The following is a 16,509-nucleotide window of genomic DNA, read 5'->3' on the forward strand; positions in this document are numbered from 1 at the left end:
CCTAGAGTCTAAATTAATGAGCTTTATCCAGTGATGGGATTTAGTATATCATGCCCTGAAATAATATATTTGTGTGTGTGTGTGTGTATGTGTGTGTGTGTGTGTGTGTGTGTGTGTGTGTGTGTGTGTGTGATGTCTGGTGTCTTTAATCATTCTTCGCCTTAGTTTTTGAGACAGGCTCACCTTGAGCTCTCTGAGGTGTAAGGCTGCCTGGCCAGCGAGCACTACAGAGATCCATCCATCTCTGCACAGCCAGCTCTGTGTGTGGCCATGGCTGGCTTTTTACATGGATGCTGGGGATGTGAACTCAAGTCCTGAGGCTCGGGCAACAAGCACCTACCCACTGGGCCATCTCTCCAGTGTATACCCTAAAAATTTTTTATTTATTTTAATGGTTTAACTTATTTTTATTTTACATGCATGAGTGTCTTACCTGCGTGTCTCCACACCATGTATGTGCCTGGTATGTGTGGGGTCAGAAGAGAGCAGCTCATATTCCGGAAGTGGAGTTACAGATGGTTGTGAGTTACCACGTGGGTGCTGGGAACTGTACCTGGGCCCCCTGGAAGAGCAGCCAGTGCTCTAAACCACCGAGCCATCTTTCTATCTTCAAAAGCATTTTAGACCAAGGATTGATTTTGAGAAGCCGGCCGGTCACTCCCTGCCCTCCTACCCTTCCTCGGAAGAAGGCTGTGCACTTAGGAAGCAGTTTCTCACTGTCCGGCTAGGAGGTTGTCTGGCTTACATTTGAGGCTTTGTCTTCCTTACACCTGGAGGAAAGAAGTGTCCTTATCTCCGAAGGCACAGGGAAACAGCGGGCCTTGCCAAGTTCTCCTGGCCTGACACCATCAGATTGCACTTTTTAATCTAATCATTCTCACCCCCCCCCCCCCCCATCTAGCTACTTAATCAGACCCACCTTAAAAACCACACAGGTTTACCTGGTTTGGGGGGAATTGGAAAGAGTGTGGCCCTCAATTTCTTATGAAGGGTTCCGAGTCACGTAAAACTTCTATTAAATTCAATGGTATGCTTTCCCCTCATTGTTTTGTCTTTTCTTATAGAACTCTGAGCCCTCAACATTACAGACTAAGTGTCCCACCCCCCTCCGCCCCCTTGGCCTCGCGTTGCATAAGCAGACCTGCTGCTACCACCACTAACTCTCCCTGTCCCTCCAATGTGTGGTTACTTTGTGTTCTGGAACCCGTGGGCTTGTGGTGGGGGCTCCCGGAGAGGTATCGGTTATTTGCGCTCAGGAGCTCTGGCTTACATCTTTACATCTTCCTACCTTCACTTTGTTTTCCAGCTGCAGGTCCTTTCCTGGCACGAGCCTGTAGCCTGAGGGATCATAGGGATACAGAGCATGGAATCTATATGACATTTCTTTACATTTACAGTGGTGAAACTGCTCCCAAGAGCTCTTTCCTTAGAAACGGGTGTGGAATTTTATTTATTTATTTTCTAAGCTAAATGCAATTTTGTTAAGAAGGTTATTAGATTGAGAGATTGCTAAAACTTTAGCCTGCTCAAATTATAATGGCCTTTGCATATTTTTTGTTCAAAATGAGAAAAGTGCCTTGGTTAGCATGATAAACGATTCCAAGTACATTTATCTCATAAAAGAGAAAATGAAATTCTTTCAAATGCTCATTTGAGCATTGTGCTTTCTCTTATTTTGACTGTCATTTTCCCTCAGGCTGGAGAGGACAAATTGTCTTTCCGATTGTCTGTAAGGAATTTGTTCTGTTCGCAGCGTTTCTGAGCCTGCCCGGGCTGCTGTGCTGCTGCAGGATGGTTTGGACTCTCAACTACAGGCTGCTGGTGTTGAGGAGCTTGCTGACCCTTCATCCTATGGTCAGCATTAGGCTCTCTTTGGACATGTCAGAACAACTTTGCCACATTTCCTTCATGTACCCAAAGACCAGGTTGTCCGCCCTCCCTGTCTTGAGCCAGCAGGACAGGCAGCACCTCAGTTTTGTTTCTGCCTGTTTGCGAGCATCGTCCTCTAAGCTGCTTCCTTCTTTCCTTGTTTTTCTTGTAACCTTTCACCTTGTCTCCTTTTTCATTCAGTTGGCTTTCTTTTCTTTTCTTTCTTTCTTTCCTTCTGTCTTTCTTTCTTTTTGAGACAGGGTTTCTCTGTGTAGCCTTGGCTGCCCTGAACTTTGTAGACCAGGCTGGCCTTGAACTCACAGAGATCCGCCTGCCTCTGCCTCCCTGAGTGCTGGGATTACAGGCGTGCGCCACTGCACTCAGCCATTCACTTGATTTTCAATTGAACTTGTAAGTGGACTTGCTTTGTGGCTGTTATAAAGATTCATTCTATTTCACTTTGTTTTGTATGTGTGTGTGTGTACTCTGAATGTATGTATGTATGTGTACCATGTATGTGAGCGTCTGTGGAGGTCAGAGGAGGGCACTGTACCCACTGTGTGTTAAGTTCAGGATGTGGGTGCTGGGCACTGCACCTGGGGCCTCTGTAAGAGCAGCGAGTGCTCTTAACCTCCGAGCTGTTTCTCCAGCCCCTCTAATCTCACAGGTAGCAATTCACTTACTTTTAGCAAGCCTGTGAGGTAGGCCTCCCCATCATGTCACCCTTGCTTGCCTGATAGAGAAAATGAGGTTAAGTGACTTGTTGGTAAGTGGCAGAGGTGTCATGTGCATTTAGCAAGTTTGGCCAAGTCCTGTGCAGGGTAACTGTATGGTCATCCCTCTGTCAGTTTGTAAATAGCTGCTGGGCTCCCCATTTTCTGAGAATGCCCCTTTGCCCTCTCAGCATAGCTATGTTTTTTTCATGTTGATTCATTTATATATATATTTTTAACATATACATTCACATTACTACATATATATAAAATAAACCACATACAGCAAGAAGAACCGTAGAACAATCAGGAATTACACTCAGCATAGCTTTTTAAAACATCTGAAATGGTAGTTTCTGTTGGTGCGGAGGGCCGGGTACACCCCTGTCACCCCTTTGTCCTGGTACTTGGCCCTTTCCCTCTTGTCCTGACCTCACAGAAGCTTCCCTCAGTGGTGCTTCATGGCATCTGGCTTTGGTATCTTCCTCTCCCCTTTCTACTGTTACCTTGGCCTTTCCTCTCACTTGCCGAAGCCTTTTGTTTCTTAGCCTGTGCTGTGACTCCTGCTTGGGTCTCTGATAGGACACAAACTGTCTGAGCATGCTGGCCCAGCGTGAGCTTTGGGGGCCAGTCAGAACGGACTTGATGGCCCGCACAGCCCGTCAGCAGAAGACAAGCTGTTCCTCCTCAGACCTCCTCCTTCTTCTCTTGTGAAATGCGCGCTTCCAGCTCTTGACATAAGAAGAGCTGATGTGTATGAAACAGGGCAGTGTTTGGCACATGTACACCGTTAAATAGCTGGTGGCTAATTCATGAATGACAAACATGCTGCCCCTGACAGCACATGGCGGCTGCATCATTGGTGACAAACATGCTGGCCCGGACAGTGCAGCACAGCACTGGTTTTTCTACTGGCACCGTGATGCCTTTGACTATTACAATAACAGACGTCAGCTGCGGCTTAATCCCTTTCTTCATGTTCCAATCTGCCAGACCCAGCCTGGGTTGTTCAGCTAGTTAATCCTTTTTTTAGTTGTTGTGTATTTTCAACCTTCTAATCAGCTCTTTCCTCTCAACATTACTGACCCTGATTGCTTCTTTCCTCACAAGCATTTGAACCACCTCTTTCCCCGCCTCGTCCGTTTATCTCACAGTGGCCTGTTTCTGGTTCTACTTGTTTCATTGCTGTGTCCGTGGCGCTGGAAACTTAAAACTCAATAAATATAATTGCAGTAGATAAATCAGCACAAAAATATGTTCTGTAAACACAAAGGTATGCCTGGTTAACATTCAACCTTAGGCACGCACTCTCTTCTCTTATTTACATTTGTGCTTAAATCTTTGCCTAAGAATTAAGTCTATTCCAGGAGTTCTAGCATACTCTGAGGGTGATGTACCAGAGATCTCCCTGACTTTTCCCTTGGATGAAAAGGTGCCTCATCAACATCACCTTGATGAGGCTTAGAATCACCATGGAAACAACTCCGGATACCTGTGGTGGTTGGAACGGGATGCTCCCCATAGGGCCGTTCGTATTTTTGAACACTTCCTTACCAGTTGGTGGGGCCTTTTGGGGCCACTTAGGAGGTGTGGCCTTGCTGGAGGAAGCTTGTCACTGGTGGTGGGCATCGAGAATTTGAAGGCTGCCACATTCCCAGGTTGCTCTCTGCTTCCTGCCTGTGGTTACAGATGTGAGCTCTCCCTTGTTCCTGCTGCTGCACCTGCCTACTGCCACGCCTCCACACAGTGACTGTGATGGAGCTGTGAGCCTAGACAAGCCCTTCCTTCTATCAGTTGCCTTGCTCACGGTGGCTTATCATAGCAACTGGAAAGTAACTAACATAGCGCGCCTGCGAGGGATTTTATATCTTGGGCTAATTGAGGTGGAATGACTCCCCGTGAAGACGGGTGGTACCATCCCACGGGCTGAGGTCCTAGACTGGATGAAAGCAGAGTGCTGGCTGAGCTCCAGCATTCATCTGTCTGCTTCCTGGCTGTGCACTGTGACCAGTGGCCTCTGGCTCCTGCTGCCCTGGCCTCCCCGTTGTGATGGCCTGCAGCCTCAAACTGTGAGCTGAAAGGCACCCTTTGCTCCTATGTGGCTTTTGTCAGGTCTTTTAACATAGTAGTTAACACAGAGCTGAGAGAGCATTTACTATAGTATCTGTTACTGTGCATGGTCAGGAACTCTGCTGAATGTTTTGGGGTGCAGCCTGACACTTTCTTTGTGTTCCTCTGTAGTAGGACGAACCCACTCATGACGCGAAGCTGCGGCTTTGAAGGCTTGCTTTTAAGAAGGAAGTGCCTTAAAATTCTGTTTGATGGTTTTACATAGTGATCAACTGGAACCGAGAAGTATAAAGTTTTGTAAAGTTGAAGTTGACCTCAACGTTATGTCGCCTTTGTTTTGGAACTGTTCAAATCCTGTGTGAAAAGTATGTAAAACCGAAATGGCAGTAGAAATCAGTCTCCTTAGACTAGCAACACTGGCAATGGCACAGAGCATTGGCTGCTTTTATTTCTTTGAAGTTTTAGGTGACTGGAGAGTGGTTCTCACAACTGAGAATTGTGGAAAGGAATTGCTTGGTGGTGTTAGATGTACTACTTTACCACAAGTTGGTTTTTACCACTCCTGTCATACCCATAGGGTGAGACAGAGCAGGCTGTGGACCACCCAGTTCATGTTTAACCTGTGAGTTTGATTTAGATAATATTTGTAATCATTGGTTCCGTGTTTGAATGTCACCGAGTTAAAAGAAAAAGACATTAACATATTTATAAAAATAAAAGCAATTAGATTATTTACACTGTGGCCAAAACTGGTGAGAGAAAAATTTTAATCTGCCTCAGGTCTTTCCCAGTGTGACAACTAGAGAGAAGGTGAAACAAAGGCGGGGCACTTTATGCATATGTAAATTCAGCTGTAGGCCCCTGTTCCTCCCGAACAGGGAGGGCGTGAATGAGGAGCAGGGATTTTGAGGTAGGTCGTTTTTACTTCCACTATGCAGTTCCGCCTTAGCGCCATATTCATAAATTCCCCTTAATCGGAGGCCATTCCACAGTCTTCAAGGGGTTGAGAACCGGTGCCATCTGTGTCTGTCTGTCACTGATTACGTGTGGATCCTGTCACTAGCCCTTGAAGCTCTAATTTAAAAAAAGAACTTTATGCCTTCTCGCTGCTTAAAGAGATGCTCTGCGCTGAAAGTAAACGGGGAAACTAGGTTGAGGGCTGTCCGATAGCGCCCCTAGTGGAAGGATGGGTGACAGGCATAAGAATGCTCCTCTGATTCTCAGCCATCTTGATAATCTCAGAATGAACTGTGCGCATGCGTGTGAGCTTGTGCAGGGGCATGCAGCGGCCAGAGCAGGCTATGAGTGAAATTAAATTTTAAGAAAGTTAAAGCTATCTCAGCACGGTTAATCTCACCACTTGGGAGGCAGAGGCAGAAGCAGGCAGATCTCTGTGAGTTCCAGGCCAGCCTGGTCTTAAAAAAAAAAAAAAAAAAAAAAAAAAAGGAAAGAAAAGAAAAGAAAACTAAAGCTTCCTTCAGCATCTTCCTGTTTTAAATTCTCTTTGGGTAAAGGTCAGTTACAACTCAGATTAAATAAACTATTATTTTTATACTCTATGTTTCATTGATGCTACCTAATATAATAGTGTGTTACCTTAGCATGTTCTACAGATAAGTAAAACTGATTCCTGAGTTACTCTCTGTGTACACACGACTGTAATAATTTTGTGACTGTCACTTGTCTGTCGCTCTCCGTCTTATTGCCTGGAGACAAGGTGTCACTGAGGCAGAAACTCGCTCTTTCAACGAGGCTGGCTGGGGAGCTCATGGGATCTGCCTGTCCCCTCCCGCACCACTGCTGAGGCTGCAGGCACAGGCAGCCATGCTTGGTCTTTGTGTGGTGCTGGCTGTTCACTTACACTCTGGCTCTCACGTTTGCAGAGTTTTCACTGACAGAATCATCCCCCTGGCCCTGGATGAGCTTTGTTCTTTGAAGTCTATGATCACTGGGTTCCCTGTGAGGGGTTGGTGTGGCTCCTGAGGGTCATGGTCAGTCTGTTCCTACACAGGAGGAAAAAGAGGGCAGGGGAAAAAAAAAAAAAGAGCTCTCACTGTCCCCCCACCCCACCCCCCTTGCCAAATTAGAGCAACAAAATATGCTTTAGGAGAATGGCACTTAAGCTAGGTTAACCTGTAGTCCATTATCCATCGGAACAGAAGATGACGGTTGTTAAAAACTGACAACAGTGAAACCAGGTTATCTGTAAAACCTGACTAATTCTCTCAGAAGAGCTCACCTCAGAGCTACTGTTGGAGTAGCACTCAGGAGACAGGCAGGCGTACTGTCTTACAGCTAACACGTTATAAAAACACGAAGAAATGTGGTAGTGATTATCTAAAAAGTTCTAAGTTTAATCCTTTCCTAGAGTTTAATCATGCATAATATCAGGAATTAATTTTCATAATTAAGCTGCAGTCGCCCTTGTTCTGTTTATAGAGATGACATTTTTAGAATTCCCTAGGCACACTCTGGAGGGCTGTAGACTCTGAGTACAGGGTGGAAGAATCACTCTTTACTCATTTGGAGCACACATATCACACATAAAAATACTTAACATTTAAAAATATAATGAAGGCATGAAACCTGGAGGGAGATGGTGTCAGGGGATGAGGGGAAACTGGAGCGAGGAGGTGGTGGGTGGACATGATCAATACACATTGTATTAACTCGTAAATGTCAAAGAACAACAACAAAACAAAACAAAACAAAACAAAAAACTAAAAAACGAACCCATGTATATAAGCAACTCCATTTTAAATATGTTCTGTAATATGATTTAGTTTTCAGTGTTTACAAGTGGAAATTTAAAACAGCTATTTTTACACATCTTGTATTAAAATTATAATTTTAAACTTATTTTGAGATGAAGATGATTAAAGCAAGATTGCTGACTTACAGGGACATGACTCATGCTATCGTCATAACTACATGTGTGTAGATAGCATTTAGTAACTCAGCGACCCGGTTTTCCTTATTTTTAGAGCACATTAAGACGGTAATTAAATATCATTATGTTAGGAATGTTGAGGGCTTTAAAATTTTTATAAAGGTTATATTAATAAAGCACACACTTAAAAAATAATAGTACCTATTTAGTCTGAATTACAAATTGTGTTTCATTCAGAAGACCTTCTGGATAGACAGGTGCTTGGGTAAGGTCTGGCTTTGTTCTTTTAATAGAACTCTTTTATAAATTTATTAAGAGCAGCCAGTACATTTAAACATGAAGAACTAGTGTGTGCTGGAGAGATGGCTCGCTGGTTACAGAGGATTTGGGTTTGATTCTCATAGCATCTTCTGTGGTTCGTAACAGCACAGGACACCAGCCTCAAGGGATCTGATGTCTTCTTCTGGCCTTTCCAGACAGCTGGGCACACATGTGCATGCGCTCACAAACATAAGATCATTTGTTGTTAAAGGACTGGCTTCTGGCTTTTTATGTGTGTGGAGGTTTGAACTTAGAGACTACTGTAAATGGTTTACTGGTCATGGCCACCTTAGTCATATGCACACCTTCTCTCTTACCGCTTTCTTTTTATGAGCTCCATGCCATGGGGTAGAACTCTTGTAACGCACTTAGACCTTCAGTTACCACAAGGCATAATTCTTGGAGTTTTAAATGATATCATCCTAAAAATCAGAACCCATATAGGCACTATCATCATTTAAGCAAATAATTTGTTAGTTTCCCCACTTACTTTACAGATAAGGACAAGAACGATAAGATTAGATTTCTTCAGCTCAGGATTCTGCTTAGGCCGGGTGTTGTGGTGCACGCATGTAATCCTAGCATGTGGAAGGCAGAGGCAGGAGGATCAGAAGTCCAAATTGATCACATAGCGAATGAGGCCAGTCTGGGCTGTGAGACTACGCCTCAAAACCCAGTAACCAAACTGAAGCAGCAAAACAAAACACTAAAATACCAGAGCACATAAAGGGGCTGTTTTTGATAATGTCTGAGTCCTAATTACCAACTCTAGCCTGTGCTTGCCTGTCCTCAGTGGCAGCTTCAGTGTTGACCAGTCAGCATCCACAAGCTGTCAGTGTCACTTGTAGGCGGGAGGGAGGCCCGCGTCTTCCCTAACACCCCGATATCTGGGTGTGAGAAGCATGAGGTTTGGCCTTCGCATGTTACCGTTTTGTTTTTCTGCAGAAACAATTAAAGATGGCATTTCCTTTTTTTTTTTTTTTTTTTAAACAATCTAGGGCTCAGAATGTATATAGTCCAGCCACAGAGCTTTTGCCAAGCACTCACAGATCTTCAGTTCAATCCACAGCACGGCAGAAGAAGGTCTAAAAGCAATGTGCAGGAAAACAGTAGCAGCTCCATTATCTCAGAAAAGCAGGCAGGTCACTGTAGTCCTTGCTAAGGCTGTTGTCGTTAGACACACAAATGTCTGATTGGCAAACTGAGAAAGCTGCAGCTACCAGCTCCATTTGGGGTAGTTTTTTTATTTTTATTTTTATTTTTATTTTTTATTTTTTATTTTTTTGTTTTGTTTTTTATTTATTTTTTTATTTTTTTATTTTTTTATTTTTTGGTTTTTTTCGAGACAGGGTCTCTCTGTGTTAGCCTTGGCTGTCCTGGACTCACTTTGTAGACCAGGCTGGCCTCGAACTCACAGCGATCCACCCGCCTCTGCCTCCCGAGTGCTGGGATTAAAGGCGTGCGCCACCACGCCCGGCTTGTTTTGTTTTTTAAAGAGAAAGTCAAGCTGACATGGTATTCACATCCCTCTGCCTCAGCATCCTGCAGCAGGTACATGCCACAGTACCCAGCTAAGATTTTCATTTGTGTAAAGGGAGTGTACTTGATAAGTGAGCTACAGGGGTTTTTAATATAACATTAAAAAGTAAGTTTTATTTTCAGCTGGGCAGCGGTGGCACACACCTTTAATCCCAGCATTTGGGAGGCAGAAGCAGGTGGATCTCAGAGTTTGAGGTCAGCCTGGCTCTACAGGGTGAGTTCCAGGACAGCCAGGGATACACAGAGAAATGCTGTTTTAAAAACCAAAACAAAACATTTTTAATGTTTATTGCTGAACGTTTTGCGTTAATGTAAAGCCTGTGTACCATTATATTCCTGGTGCCTGCAGAAGCCAGAAGAGGGCATCCGATCCCCTGGGACTGGAGCTGTGTGTGGTTGTTAGCTGCCATGTGGATGGTGCTAATTGGCCGTGGGCCCTTTGGAAGAGGAGCCTGTGCTGTTACCTGCTGAGGCATCCCTAGTTCCAACTTATTTTAGATGAATGGAAAATAATATTCGTAATCATCTTAAATCTTTATTGCTAACAATTTATTCCCTCCAAAGGGATATGACCACACTGATTCTCTGAAGCCAAGATTATTACCCTGCTGTCAAACCTGATAAAAACACAACAAAAAGGGAAATTTATAGACCAGTTGTTCCAATGGACATAAGCACAGAAATTGTCAACTAAATACTGGCAAACTGAATTCAAGAGTGCATTAAGAAAATCATATACCATGAGCAAGTTATTTTTATTATGGGGATGCAAGACGGTTCAACATAAGCAAATCAACAGATGTAAGTATAGCATATTAATAGGCTGAAGGACAGAAGTCATGGGCCACTGTCATTTAAAAAAATAACTTATTTATCTTATTTAAATTGGTGTTTTGCCTGCATGTGTGTGTGTCTGGGAGAGGGTCTCAGATCCTCTGGAAGTGGAGTGGTGAGCTGCCGTGTGGGTGATGGGAATGTTCGAACTCAGGACCTCTGGAAGAGCAGCCAGTGCTCTTAACCGCTGAGCCATCTCTCCAGCCCAGTACTTGCATTCCTATTGTGGTATATCTGTCAGGGAGCATAATTACTAGGGTCCCAATTACAGTGTTGTCATATAAAGAGCCTCAGAGTTTGAGGAAATGGTAAAAGGGAAGGCAGGAAAGCATAAGTGGTTTGCAAAAATGGGTACGTAGTTAAAAGTGAAGGATTCTGATAAAATCAGTTCAATAGTTTACTTTGCAACAATGTTTAGTAACTTCTTTATTTTTTTCTTTTTTAAAAAAATATTTGTTTATTTAACATCCCGATTACAGCTTTCCCTCCTTCCTCTCCCCCGAGCCCCTCCCTCTCACCTCACCTCCCTGACATCCTTCTGGCCTCCCTTTCTCCTCAAAAGAGGCTCACAGAAAGGGAGGCCTCCCATGAATGTCAACCCATCTTGGCATATCTAGTTGCAGTAAGACTAGGCACATCTTCTCCTTTTGTGGCTAGCTGAGGCAGTGCAGTTAGGGGACAGGGATGCAGAGGCAGGCAACAGAGTCAGAGACAGCTCCTGCTCCTGCCGTTAGGACTTCCACATGAGGACCAAGCTGATCACTGATGCATATGTGCCGAGGGCTTAGGTCCACCCCGTGGATGCTCTCTGTTTTGTGGCTCAGTCTCTGTGGGGACTTCTTTATTTTTAAGTATGAATTTATTGCTGCCGTACTTTTAGAGAATCCATTTTAATAAGAGCTATAAAGATAAATATAATCTAGAAAAACAGATACAGCTATTTATCAAAGTGTTGGTCATTAAATTGTTTCAGTGTTCAGCAAGAGCTAGTATTATAAAGAGTATATAAACATTTGATTGTGTGTGTGTGTGTGTGTGTGTGTGTGGTGTGTGTGTGTGTGTGTGTGTGTATGTGTGTAGGACAACCTATAGCAGTCTTTTCTACTATGTGGGTCCTGGGCATTGAACTTGAGTTTTCAGTGCTTGGCACAAGTGCTTTCAGGTCCACTGAGGCATCTTGCCACCCCATAAAGCATATTTTGAATAAATTTTTCTTCAGACAACTCTTCATCTTCATATCTGAGATAAATTGTATTATTTAGGAAGCACACTGAGCTGAGGTTTGAAGGGTGCCTCATATATTTGTTGTGTGATTTTCAATTTAGCGCGTGAAGGAATTTCTGTCTTACTAGGCAGAACTGACAGCCTCTTTAACTACTCATGAGCTCCCCTCCAGAATAAAAGTGAACAGAGAGGAAAAATGACATGTGATTTTCACGTTAGTACAAACCTTTTATCTCAAAAGTGATGTATGTGTAATGTCTACACAGGACCCAAGGTAAGCAATAGATTATGCTTCTACTAGGAGCAAACGCTTTAAGAAATACCTCTCAGAAAGAAGACATTCCCTTCCCTGACTCCATACACTTAAAAAAACGCAATGTACAGAGAAAATGCTCCAATGAAATTAAATCTTCTCTGTGACAAATCTTCAAGAGTATTTTCAATAAATATCATAAAATAACTTAGGCCCAGAGAGATATGAGAGAAGTCGTGTCAAAATCAGACGAAACTAAAACCAGTAGATTTATAAACATTGCTTCAGATGCATTTGATTGTTATATCAATAAGGTAACATGTACAGTGCAGAAAGCAGAGTGGCTGAAATGCCCCTGCCTCCGTGTGGACTTGGCTAACAAGAATCTGTTCTGTCCACTGCAGTTTCTGGTAGTTCTCAGCACCAGACAGTCCTGTGCCTGGATAGTCCTGTGGAGCCCTGTGTGTTGTGCACTTGCCCTCAGGAGATCTTGTGTTTATGGGCCTGTGTATGTGCTCAGGAAAGAAAATCAGCAAGTGCCTTTGTGTGGCCACATCTTTCTGCTGATTCTGTTCCCTGATAATTCTTTAACAGGTAAACATTGAAATCCCAATCTTCAAATTATGCCTTAATCTCATGGGCCAAACTTTAGCAATTTAGCAGATTAGCCCACCACAGTATGGTTAAACCATAGCACTTTGCCGGTGTTCAAGTGGTTTTGACTTAAGGAAATAACACTTTTGTGTAGTTTAGCCTAATGCTTCAACTCTGATTAGTACTTTTTATTTTTTCCTTATTTAAATTTTTTATTAATTTATTCATATTACATCTCAATTGTTAGCCCATCCTTTGTATCCCCCTATTCCTCCCTCCCTCCTGCTTCCCCCTACTCCCCTCCCCTATGTCTGTGACTGTGGGGGACCTCCTCCCCCTATATATGCTCTTAGGGTATCAACTCTGATTAGTCTTGTAACAGCTGAGAACGTTATCAATACAAGGAGGAGCAAAGGGATAGTAATTGTTACGAGTGCTTTGATTGCTTCATGACGCAGTCTTGCTGGGTTCTGGGCTGTCTGCTCTGCCTGGTCAGACATACCCTGGCTTCAGTGGGGACATCTGTGGCACCCAGTGGTCAGGAGAAGAGAAGAAGAGGTTTTGATGTCTTGGGCTCCACAGACCTTGGGGCACCTCGTGATGTTTAGCATTCTAATGGCTACATGAACTCCTCCCCTATTCCAGTCAGCCAGAGCTGTGTCTATCTTCAGCTAGCAGGCACTGCTTTGCCAGCCTTTTAGTGTTTTGTTGTGGTACACCCTTTATTACTGTGGAGGAGGGAGGAAAAGCCATTTGACGCCAATGCGTGGCAGAAGGGCTTTAGACATGTCCCAAACCCACGTAACATGATCATAGTATGTGTCACAGCATACATCGGCATGTAGTAAGCATTTAAAAAGTAAATGAACCACAGTGAGGGTTTCACACACAGTTGGACAACGTGAGGAATGATCGAAGTTTCTCCTCCCTTCTCCTGTTGCTCCCGATACCCTGCCCAGTCATCCTCGTGAGAAAACAGTAGAGAAAGATGTTGTGGTTTCCACAGTGATGTGGTGATCAAAAAAAAAATTTTTTTTGGGGGGGGGCACCTGATCCTAGAGAAGATACAGTTGTAAATGTAGTTAGAGGCCAAGCAAAGGCGTGGCTTCTCCCTGTCATCATCTTGTGACCAAAACCAGCAGAAAGCCAGAAGGAAGCTGGAGCAAAGCCAGATTTCCCTGCACTCCCAGCTATCATCTGAGAGATGCCATTTCTGTCCCGGTGGCCCCTCGGTCCCCTCCCCTCTCAGCCCACACTTTAGTTCCCCTGTGTTCAAGAGTTGCAGGAGGGCAGTGAAGGACCTCTGACGGTCCTGTGGCTGCTTGCTGTGCCGTGCCAGGAGGGCCAGACACTGCAGAAAGCCCTCACGTGTGTGGGAATCAGAGGGGACCTAGCCGCAGAAATCAAGCATGGATAGATGCCACGTGGTACCTGAAGACCCAGATAACCTGACCCCCATCCATCGTATTATGATTCCACGAATGGCCATCTCCAAGGACAGTTCAGTCCAGGGGGAAGAGTTAGAGGAATTGTGTGGAATTTCAGAATGTTCACTCTGGTCAACATACAGTTTGTGTCACATAGAAATTGCTCTTGCCGAAACCCCATCCCCGCTTTTTTCATTATGATTAGAATAAAATTTAATGACGCTGGACCCCAGCACTGAGAATTTTGCCATCAGTAAATGAGATTTTTGTGATTTTGTAGTATGGTAAGCATTCAGCTGTTCCTGTTTCCAGACTCTGCTAGTCTCTCTGAACTGCAGCCATGTTGTTTTATTACCTTCACATGGGCCTATTTTTCTTTTACAGCAAAATCCTTTATTTTCTTGGGAAAAATGATAAGATCTCATGTATCTGTTTTAAGTTCTCTGGACAAACCTTGAACTCTTACACTAAGGAAGACTCGTTTAGGAGGAGGTTGCTACCCTGAACTCTGTTTCCATCCAAATAGTTTTGCTTATTATTATGCATCATTAGCAACTTCTGGTCTTCACCCAAATTGGCATCTACCACTGAAGCATGTGACTGGCTCCAGTACTGCATGGAAAACACCCTTCATTATTTGCTTTTACAATTCTCCCCGTGTGTGCATGCGTGTATGTGTATTCAAGTACATGGCCTTGCCACAGCACATATGTGGAGGACAGGAGACACTTTGTAGCAGTCAGGTCTCCCCAGGCTTGGTGACATCTTGCTGGCCCGACATCTTTCATTTTTAAGGAGTTCAGCATCAGGGCTTTGGAGTGAAACGTGACCAGAGTAGCAGCTAGCCCCATTCAACCGTACTTCCTTCTCCACTACTAATGAGGAAGGCTATCTTGAGCACTGACTCACGTGGGGTGTCATATGTGTGTGCGTGCTGATGCACGTGCCGGTGGGTGTGTCCACGCGGAAAGTCCAGAGGGGGACGTTGGGTAACTTTCCCCTCCATTCTCCACCTGGTTCTGTTGAAACAGGGATTGCCCGCTATCTGAAGGCTCACCTGTCTGCATAGCTTCCCTTGGCGACCCTCTTGCCTCTGCCACCCACACTGCTGTAGCTCCAGGCCAGTGCAGCCTCTGCCCCCTGCCCCCCACTGCTTTTTGGGTTTCATTTTTGTCCTTTCAAGTTACTTCACTGTGTTATTCCTCCCTCTGTCTACTCTCGGGTAAATAGAAAACCATAAGGCGTTTATTAACAGGTCTTCAAGAGCAGGAGTTTTGCACGTGCATGAAAAAGAATTCCAGCTTCCAGTTTGCATGTTCTAGCATGTGGCTTGTGTACTGACAGCAGGATCCAACTGCTGTGAGGTCAGTGTGTGACACTCTCACTCTTTCTGTCAGTGGTGTAATAGTCTTCTCGGTACCTTGGTGTGGTCGTTTATCAGCCATATCTTTAGTGGCGGAAGTCGTATCCAGCCTGTGAAAACTCATGACAATGTTTCAGTACTTTTGTGTGTGTAGAATTTGACGTGCCACTATCTTTTTCTCCCTGTGTTATTCAAGTGGAGTTGCTGGTTCAAGATGCTATGTAGTTTGTGTCTTCAGAGTTATTGGCCAGGTCTGGGTCGTGGTATCTCCACCACCTCTGTCCTCCTTATCCCTTCCCTCCAGTCCTCTCCCTTCTGCCTTCTAGACACACACATGTCCTTACCCTGCCTTGCTCACCCTTTCATGGTCCCCTTTCTACTGTCATGTCTTAGATGCCCCTCCCCCACCCTGAGATTTGTCCATTTGGCTACTGGAAGAGGAAGACTTTCTAAGTCTTGTATACACAGCTGCTGCTACCTCCGACCCTTTGGATTGCATGCTTCCCATAGTCCGGGCACTTCCCTTGTACACACGTGGCTCACATGTTTGTTTCTTATTTTATAATGTGTGTGTGTGTGTGTGTGTGTGTGTGTGTGTGTGTGTGTATGTGTATGAGTGTGTGCACATGCACAAGAATAAGTGGCTGCATACATGTGAGGCCAGAGCAGGTGTCTCTCTCTGCTGCTCTCTGTTCTGTTGCCTTGCATCAGGGTCTCTCACTGAGCTGTCCAGTTCTTAGGAACCTCGTGTCTCTGTCTCACAATGCAGGAGTTCCAGGCCTGTGCAGCCATGCCCAGCTTATGACATGCATGACACAGAGTTGAGCTCAGGTTTAACACATGCAAACAAGTCCTTTTACCCACTGAGCCACACCCCATTTCTTATTTTGTTGGGAGCAGTTCTTTTCTTTATCTTGCTCAGGAGTTATGGGTTTGAAAGGTAGGGGCAGACCAGCCAGTCTTTTCTTGCCATATAAGGAAACCACCGATATGGCCATTGAGAGGCAGCATCATGCGGGGAAAACACAGGCTTTATTTATGTGAGATGCTCTTTTCATGATGGTGTTTTGTGTACTGTACTGTGTCTTTGCAATCACTGGAAGTGTAGTTGTCACAATATTTGTTAACACACTCACTGTATTTCTTTCTATCTCTAAGAAATAGCAAATAGCTATTTTTAAATGTTTTTAAAATTAAAAACAGTGTTTTTCATGCACTGTATTCTGATCATGATTTCCCTTCCTTCATCTCCTCCCAATCCCTCCCTACCCCTCCAACTCCATGCCCCCCCAGAAACAATTAGGCAAATAAATAAAATGAAAACAAAGAAAAAAAGCACGAGAAACACACACACACACACACACAGACACACACACACACACAACCCATAAAAAAACAAATTCGAGACCATA

At 44.3% G+C, this 16,509-nt stretch overlaps 1 protein-coding gene across 8 annotated transcripts in view; it reads left to right on the plus strand.

The window, feature by feature from the left end:
• Window positions 1–16,509, plus strand: part of AKAP7 (A-kinase anchoring protein 7) — a 119,310-nt gene that overhangs the window by 37,341 nt on the left and 65,460 nt on the right. The window lies entirely within an intron of this gene.

Source organism: Acomys minous, assembly GCF_964271855.1.
Source record: "Acomys minous genome assembly, chromosome: 3".
NCBI classification, from domain to species: Eukaryota; Metazoa; Chordata; class Mammalia; order Rodentia; family Muridae; genus Acomys; species Acomys minous.